The sequence below is a fragment of the Balaenoptera ricei genome, chromosome 9 (assembly GCF_028023285.1).
Source record: "Balaenoptera ricei isolate mBalRic1 chromosome 9, mBalRic1.hap2, whole genome shotgun sequence".
Classification (NCBI taxonomy): Eukaryota; Metazoa; Chordata; class Mammalia; order Artiodactyla; family Balaenopteridae; genus Balaenoptera; species Balaenoptera ricei.
This window is the reverse complement of record NC_082647.1, coordinates 90,548,106-90,557,630: the sequence shown is the minus strand read 5'-3', so window position 1 is coordinate 90,557,630 and position 9,525 is coordinate 90,548,106.

Here is a 9,525-nt window from a genome sequence, read left to right as displayed (position 1 = left end):
TGTAATATTTACAATTACTCAACGTACTTTACTCTTCCTCTTTTACTTCACAAGTGATAAAGTCCATGAATCAGCTTATTTAGAAATACTGTTCTAAAGGAGTTTTTGAAACCATACAAATGCTAGAAGAAAGTTTGTCTGTTATTTTTTATATTCTTGGAGAAAGCCTTTCAAAGCATGACACAATACTTAAAAGTGAAAGTTAATGGCATAAAAATTGAAATTTTCAGTAATTTAAAAATACAATAAAAATAAAGTTTAATATAGTCAAAAAAATTTTCAAGTGTCAAATGTAAGAAGAGCGGCTATTTCATTATTAGTTAATAAGGAAAGGACAAACAAACCCACAAGAAAAAAAAAAAAAGATGAGCAAGTATATTCTCAGAAATATTTTAAAATATACATGCCAATATACTTAATAGGTTAAAACTTCAGTCAATTAAATATTCACCAATAAAATAAGCACTTGCTAAAAACTTAAATTTCAGTATAAACCAGTGTGTGTGATGTATGGAAATAGGCATTTTCACACATTGCTGTGTACACGTAGGAACAGAAATTAGGTAAAACTCTTCCTACAAAAAAAATAAGTACGTACTTTTGACCCGGAAATTTCACTTTTGCTGTTTACTAGTGCCCAAGCACATAAACAAAACTATACAGACACGAATTTTTAGCATCATTTTTGTAAGATCAGAGAACTAGAAAAATCAAAAGTTCCATTAAACATGGTCATTTGAAAGAGAATACTACATTTATTATGGACTATTTTTCAATAATGGAAAAAGAGAGAGTTAACACTATCCATGACATGAGAATATCTCCAAGGCACCTGATATTAAAAGAGGCAAGTTGCAGAAAGTATGATTCGGTGTGTGTACTAGTCCGCATACATATGTATATAAGATTAAAATTCTTAAGATTAATGGAGGGTATGAGGACACACCTGACATCGGTCACTTCTGAGGAGTAGAACTGGTGGTTGAAAGAGACATCTCATTTTATACCCCTCTATAATTTTCAATATTTTTTACTTGTCCATATTACTTTAATGAATTTCCTAAAATAAAAATTTGCCAATGATCACATAACAATTATTTATTCAACAAATACTATATGTCAGGGTCTGCGCTAAGTCCTTCATATTACCACTCTCGATCTTTACAACAATGCTGAGAGGGAGCTATTTCCACTATGACTAAGAGAGGTAAGGTAGTTAGCAACAAGTCACACACAGTAGGAAGGGAAGAATTCCAAATTCCACTTAGGTCCATTCACTTCCATAGCAGATGCCCTTCACCTCAAAGCACTGCCTATTTGTGTTACAAACTAGCAATATAATAACCTTTAATTTCTGGTCATTCTCACTCCTTTCAAAATATTATTGTGGTTGTGATAATCATGTGTGTGTCCATTCATTCAACTGATTACCAGCTATGAGCCTGCTCTGTGCTCTGGGGATTCAGCAGTGCACTAAACAGATAAAACTGTCTCCCCTCCCACGAAGCCAACATTCTAGTAGATGCAGAGACAGGACAAAAAAATAGGTCAAATGTATGTCTGATGAAGATATGTAATCTCCCGGAAACAGAGCAGAGAAGGGAGAAAAGGGGCAGGGGCCCGATGGGAAGGGAAGCATTTTGTTGCCTCATAATCAGGTCACTGTCAAGTGTTGCACACGACTTGCCTTAGTTAGTTCTTATTGTTATGCCCTGATTTAGTTTTCTCCATTTTTTGATTAAGAAAATAAGAATAAATTGTTAGTTAACTCCTAATCCCCAGTCAATATAGCTAGTGCCTGGTAACATCTGATTCCAAACCCTAAGTGGTCTTTCAGGGAAAAAGAGTTCCCAAAGCACTGTGCCTAAGGTGCCTTTAGCATGTGGACAATTTTAGCTTTCATTCTACTAAATTTGTCTAGAGCTCTAGTGGATTTACATAAGGCAAGGTATACCCTCATAAAAAATATCCCTTCAAAATATTGCACATGCATAATCTTTTAAAAATGGAAACCCCAACATACGTTAGAAATGGATACAGTATTTTTCTGCCTTATTGCTCAAGCAGAATATTTTGCTCGAAATATAAAAATATGTCATAGCTCTACGTTTTCAGAGTCTTGTGTGCTAAGCTACTCAGGAACTGTTGTCTATGGGACTGAACACTTAACAGCTGTCTCTGAGAATGTAAATTTGATTCTCTGGTTTGCTCATGGGAGGGTGTGACATTTTCCCCTCCAGAAACAGAGGATTTGGATGGCATTAAGCTACTGATTAAATAGTGATCCAAGTAAGTCCAGTGTCAACTTAGGCATCTATTTTACATGTATTTTTTTCTGAAATATCTATCTCTGATAGTGTTCATATTTTCATTGTACTTTAACTATCCTTTCAATATATTTAAGATATGCTGTTTAAAATAGCATCTGAACTCCTGTGTTGGTAGGCTATTTCTGAATTGTCACAGAGGAGGGTGTGTGTATGTGTGTGTATTTGTGAGAATTAAGACTGAGAAAAATGTATCAAAGCAGTTTAACTACAAGAAAATACATATTCTTAATTAAAATATTTATTAAATTAGACTTTATACTACTTTTTATTAATACAACAAAGAAAAAGGTCACAGTTATAAGGGAATCATCTCCTTAAATTACCTGAAATCCCTGTAATTTATTCTTTTTAAATGAAAAGCATAAATCATAATGAGATTACACAGGCCATTTCTACTTTTTCATAATTAAGTGATCTGACATTTGAAAAAACCCCAATATACCTAAAGAATTTTATAACTTATTAATTTTTAAATAAGTGTGTCAGTCAAAAAACCCTGGAGAAAGAAAGCAATGCTTGAGGAAAAAGAGTGCTTTGGATTTCTTTCCAGTTGTATTGCACAGCTAACAAATGAGAGGATCCAACGCAGGCCCAGAAGGGACAGCACAAGCAATCCAGTGAGGACTGGTTTAAACATGATCTAATGAACTAAATATATTTCTGCCTGTTATTGTTAGGTTGTTGTCTTTCAAGTTTGACTTAGAGGCATTTATTCAGCTACTCTGTCTGATAGATGACAGTTTAACCTTCTGAAGATTTTGATTTTTGCCTGTATGTTTCTGAGAATTTCTTTGTAAAAATGTATTTTTAATATTGAGGGTCTTTTGTTCTCCCAAAGTGCAAGGCCTTTTATTTGGTTAGATTTTAAAATAATGACTTTCTTTTAAACTAACTTATGAATATGCTTTTTTATATTAAAGGGTCATCATAAATAGTAGAATTGTTTAAATGTTATGTAACAGTTGTCTTTTTATCTGAAGAGATCTAAGAGAAATTTAACTTTTTTGGTTTTCATAGAAGAATTTTGCTGTGCTCATGAAACTTCTGTACAACTAACAGAAAATGATAGTGAAGAACTCCCAGTTAGAAAAATAGGCTATTTCCTTTTTAAAGTCTGTTTGTCACCCTTGTTGACTGACAGTCTCCAGTCATTTTCGCAATTATTAGCCTCAACACCCTTTAACATTAATGCTGTATAGAAAAGTACGTTTTATTTAAATGTCATGAAATGAGTTTTTCAAGCTAAATCATGCAGGAAAGTGAGACTGATAATTCTCTTTAATTATTCACTTTAATTCCCCAGACGCAGTTTATCACCCGGAATAATGATTGTGTAGTAAAACAGAGTATATTAGAGGCTGTTCAGCAAGTTAGTTCCTTCTGTCTCTCTGGCATCTGATATACTTGGATAGAAAATGGCCAAAAAAAAAAAAAAAAAAAGTGCTGCAGAGGATCTCAGATATAGATAATGGGTCCTTACCAGAACATAAAAATAGACCCATAGGAGTCATATCAGTGGTGGGATGTGTGTGGGTTTTTTTTTTTTAATTCTTCTTGTACCAAACCACTCACTGGGATCTGATGTCATTATTTATTTTTCTTAAAGCATATTTAAACTCTCACACTTTATGTAATAAGGATTTCAGTGTAGGGTTTTTCTGCAGAATACCATTTGGTCCTATAAAAATTGATTGTTCAAATGTTGGAGCATGTGACTGAAAAATCCTTCTTAACCTTTTTAAAGGTGAATCATAATGATTTTTTTTAAATAAAAAGATTTCTATTTCCCAAATTAATAGGATATGACACTACTATATAAACACTCTTAAGAAGTTATAGAACAACAACAGCAAGCAGGAATTGCTTTCTTGAAGTTATTAGGCTTTTTTAAAAAATTAGGTTTGTGTTGTTTTCCAAGTTAGTAATCTTCTTACCTTTTATGTTTAAAAAAATATTAAAACCTTGTCCACTAGTCTATGACATTTTGGTTCTTGATGTTTAAAATCTTATGTTTATCTGTACATATTTATTAATATTTAAAATGAGGTACTATCCAATTTGATTACTGCAGAACTTTCATTGTCTACTTAGGCTATTTATACATAATTTTTAATTTAAGTTATGAATAAAAGTCAACATTAATAAAAATTAGTATAGTGGAATTAGTTCTTATAAATGATTTGACACTCTTATGCCAACATGCTTTCTAATATGCAATTATTAACTAATTATTTTAGAGGGTTATTAGTTTAACTTTCTATCTAAATTTCACAACTTTTGGTGAACCTGACTTTGTCTACATGGCTAAATGCAATGTGTTCTTTGGCTATGTTCTTTTTAAGTGAACAAAGATACTGTAATTGCTACTGGGAATGGTAAATTATATTAATTCCAAATAAGGATTCTAGACTTAATAATTTTGTATAAATTATATAAAATTTGGTAGCAGAATAAAAACAACTCAGAATTAATGATTTTGGCTATTTAGGAAGCTTATTACAAATATCAGTGAATTATTTTCCCGAATGATGATACCAAGTTTAGATAACAAAAATCATTCTGAAGAAATTTAAAGTTTTAATTTAATTAGTAAGTGAATTCATACATAACTGTAAATGGCATAAATTCTCTATATCTCAGTTTCTGGAATTATCAAGTTACATATTGAAAGATGTTTTCTAAAATCTTTTGCATGCACTTTTCAGTCCTTTCTTTACTATGTAGTTTTAAATTAGTAAAAAGAAACATTGTTTTTAATATTGGTTCAAAAAATAATCCAAAAAATTTACAAAAATTGTTATGTAGATAGTCCAGTGGTCGACTGGATTTTATGAGAGAAAAAATACATAGAAAAATTTTCTTCATTTATCAGAATCATTAAGAGGCTGGAAAAATAAATCCAATACATAATCATCAGGTAGCAGGTTAACCTGGGAAGAATCTCAAAATTACAATTGGAGAGGTATTTGGACAGAGTGTACTGAAAATTTTGGAATTTACCTTGAAAGTTATAGTTGTTACCCGTATTTTTTATGAAAATATTTGGCGAAGTTTACTCAAACATATTTGAATCTTGTGGATTTTTTGGTCCTGAAGGAACTGATTCTGTAACTATTATCTGATTTAATCACAAGGTGTTTTAGTTCAAGTGGGTGTTTTAGGCCCAAGTCATAGCTGAAAATTTCAAGGAGCATTGTTCTAAGCCAGAAGCTGCCTTTTTATTTGCATGATAGTCTTAGTTCCTGTATACATAAAGAACAAATCATCTCATCAGATTTTATGGTAATCTAAGTGTTTTGCAAATAATCATTCCTACTCGTGTAAACTATATATATTTATTAGATTTTAAAAAAATAATACTTGGCCAATATGTGATAATATTTTACTGTTATGATTGTTCAAAATAACACATCATAATAACATTTGAAATAAAAATAGCATGTGCTGTGATAGGAATCTTTATTCATTATCTCATTTAATTTGATCTGACATTTGCAATCTTATATGATGTATTCTATCTCCAGTTAGAGAAAATTGAGCCACAGAGAAATTATAATATTAAGACCCAGAATTGACCTAAATTACTTAACTTCATAGCCCAGAATCATAACTCTTGAAAATTGTATAGTATCTTATTATTTACAGTAAAACTTGAGATAGAAAAAAACAGAGAATAGCATTTCTGTCTTGGATTCATCAAGAATGGCTCTAGATAATCCTATTTGAACCAACATGACTCTAAGAGAATCATTTCAAACTTATAGTAATCCCTGTAAATCAAGTACTGCAAAAAGTACTGTAAAAGATAGGCTTATTTCTAGAAGAATCCTTAGTATAACAATATAACAATAAATATAGTATTTATTGTTTTAATTTTTTAAGACTGTGACCAAAACAAGCTGTAAGTTGTAATATTTGAGAGGCATAATTTAGTGAAGTGTATTATTTTATATTATAGATGTCTATAAATGTTTTTCTATTATATATTTTTAGCTCCACATATTCTGATAGGATGGAAATGCAAAAGTAAATTAGAAGGATTATGGTAACTTCAATAAGAAAAGGTGTTGGAGATCTCCTAATCTAATTATTTAAATATTTTCTACAGAGCCCTTGGGTTCTGTGGGGATGACTCAGAGCCCAAATGAGATGTGACTGGAAAGGGCAAGGGCCACAGTTCTTGCTAACTTTGACCAGAATAGCTGTTCTTTTAACTATCTTCATGTATTGGGATTGCACGTAAAATAAGTACTAGTCTAATGACCTTCTGTTTCCACATAATGAAACACAAACAGATTTAAATGATTGATTTAACTAGCTTGACTGTGAATCTGCATAATACTCATGTCTAGGGAATCATGCCTTTGTAAACACACCTAGATATCATGTAAAGTAACAGTGTGAAAAGGAACTTAATTTTAAAAGTTAATTTTCATCATTCATATTCTACCTGTTGTTGCATTAATCATAACCAAAACGCTAAACCTGGGTTTTGTGGGCAGATACTGCATTTATTAGGTGAGGAAGACTGTGTATCAAAAGAATCACAATGTGTGTCTAGTGGAAAACAGAGGTGTGTGATCTGGCTTCCTATTCCAAGGAAAAGTGGAAGGAAGGCTTATGGATAGAATAGGAAATTTGAGATACTCACTCATGAGTACAAAAATGTCATACAGGTCCTGGTATTCATTTGTGGTACAAGTATGTACTCTTGTAATCTGAAACTGTTTTAAAGTTTTGTGGTTCACATCCCAGGAAATTTTACCTCTGGCCAAGCCTTTCATTGGGGGGTTTTCCCAGGGAACAGAGCTCTATCCACACATCTGAATAATTACAGATTCTCTGGGAACGTTCTCTGATTTTCTGACCTATTTACTGGACATGCTTCTTATAGCTCAGTCTCAGTTCCTACCACCAGGTTTCCAACATAGTGGAAAGGCATAACGCTCATAAGTTCATCCTAGAAACACTCCGTAGATATGACAGCAAAAAAAGAAACAGAAAAATTCTATTTCCTCTTTCAAAGATAGCCCACGTGTAGATATACTCATGAGTTCTACAAATGAGAACAATCTATGAGCTGACACAGCTAATCTCCCTATAGACTCAAGAAAGGTATGTAATAGGCGGTATCTTAAAACATGCTTTCTTATTTTCTCTTCTTGACCTAAGTCCCAATAATTAGTTTTCTTTCCTGTACCTGTGATTATTCTTTGTTTTCTAAATTTAAGTACTTTAAGCAAGCAGTAAATTACTACAGATATCAATGTCTTATCTATTTCTTATGATGAAGAAATAACAATAAAGAATAAAATTTAATCTAATTAGTAGGTAAAATAGATTTTAATATGTTAGAAGCTACACTATTAAGAAAACCAAGCATGCAAGGCAAAAATTTTATATGCTCTAAATAGCTGCATTTGAGAGAAGAGTGGGGACAAACAATGCTGGTTTCCAAAGATAAACGTAAGTGGAAAAGCTGTTAGGTAAAACATGCTGAGTAACCTGAACTTTTCTCTTATGTACTCAGTGCATGTCTTACGTAATGTGTTTGTCCCTCTTTTGCTTCAGGTGACTAAAACTACAGTTGACCTTTGAACAAAACAGGTTTGAACTTTGTGAGTCCACTTTTACACAGAATTTTTTCAATAAGTACTACAGTACTACCCGATCTACAATGTGTAGTTGGTTGGATCCACGGATGCAGAATCACAGATAAGGAGGGCTTACTGTATAGTTAGTTATATATGGTTCTTCCACTGTGCATAGTGTCCATGCCTGTAAGCCCTCTGTGTTGTTCAAGGGTCAAATGTATTTGGAATTTTGTAGTATGAAGCATAAGGTTAAAGCACGATTATAATAGCAATACTTAATCATGCTGACAAGACACTGAAGCATAATTAATGGACTCACGGTCCCTCCTTATCCACAGGTGTGGTGGGATACCTTCTAAGACCCTCAGCGTATGCCTGAAACTATGGATAGCAGGATAGCACCAAACCCTAAGTAGTCCCCCCTTATACATGATTTTACTTTCTACATGTTCAGTTACCCTCAGTTGACCTTGTTTGACCGTGGGTAAGTGAAACTATAGAAAGCAAAGCTGCTGATAAAGTAGGACTACACTCATGTGAAATATCTTGCCTGTTCTTAGAGGAAAACGTGGAAATTTACATCAAGGTAACAAAAGTGAGTCAGGTAGTTCAAAATTTGAAAAAGTAGATAAAGTCAATCTTTTTCTGTTGAAAATATCAGTACACATATGCAGGAATGTTAGAGTAACTCTTGTATCTTTGCTTATGCATCATCCAGACAGTGTTAGACTAGGAATTGTCTAACCATGCAATTCAACACAATAAATTATTGACACTTCTGTTTTCTGATGAGCTTGACTCAACAGCAGTGGGCTGTGTACACTATCTCACTTCAGTTTTAAGTTCAAAGCAGACAGAGCCTAGGCAGTACCCAGGTCTGCCCATGACTTGACACCTTTGGACTCAGGGTCCTTGCAAGTCATAATAATGAGTTTTAAGGTTTAGAGAGTGAAGCACTGAAGAATATGTTGCCCCCTGGGTTTTCTAATGTACTTTTTTGGGACTCTTTGCCCTTTGGGACCCTTCCCTGTAGTCCATGGGGCTGCTTGAATAAAGGAGAATGATTCTGGGAAAGGTCAGGTAAATTCTCAACTTAGTGATGGCACAGAATCTGAAAAGTGGCAGATATACACACATATATCCATTTTAGACACAGTAATTTTGTAAATTTTAGAACAATTTGGTACAGTCTCCCAAGACTGAACTAGGAAGAAATAGAAAATATGAACAGACGAAGCACTGAATTTGAAACTCTAATTTAAAAACGCTCAACAAACAAAAGTCCAGGACCTGACGGCTTCACAGGCAAAGTCTATCAAACACTTAGAGAAGAGCTAACATCTATCCTTCTGAAACTATTCCAAAACATTGCAGAGTAAGGAAAACTCCCAAACTCATTCTATGAGGTCACCATCACCCTGATACCAAAACCATACAAAGATACCACAAAAAAAGAAAATTACAGGCCAATATCACTGATGAACATAGACGAAAAAATCCTCAACAAAATTCTAGCAATTCGAATCCAACAATACATTAAATGAATTATACACCATGATCAAGTGGGATTTACCCCAGGGATGCAAGAATTTTTCAATATC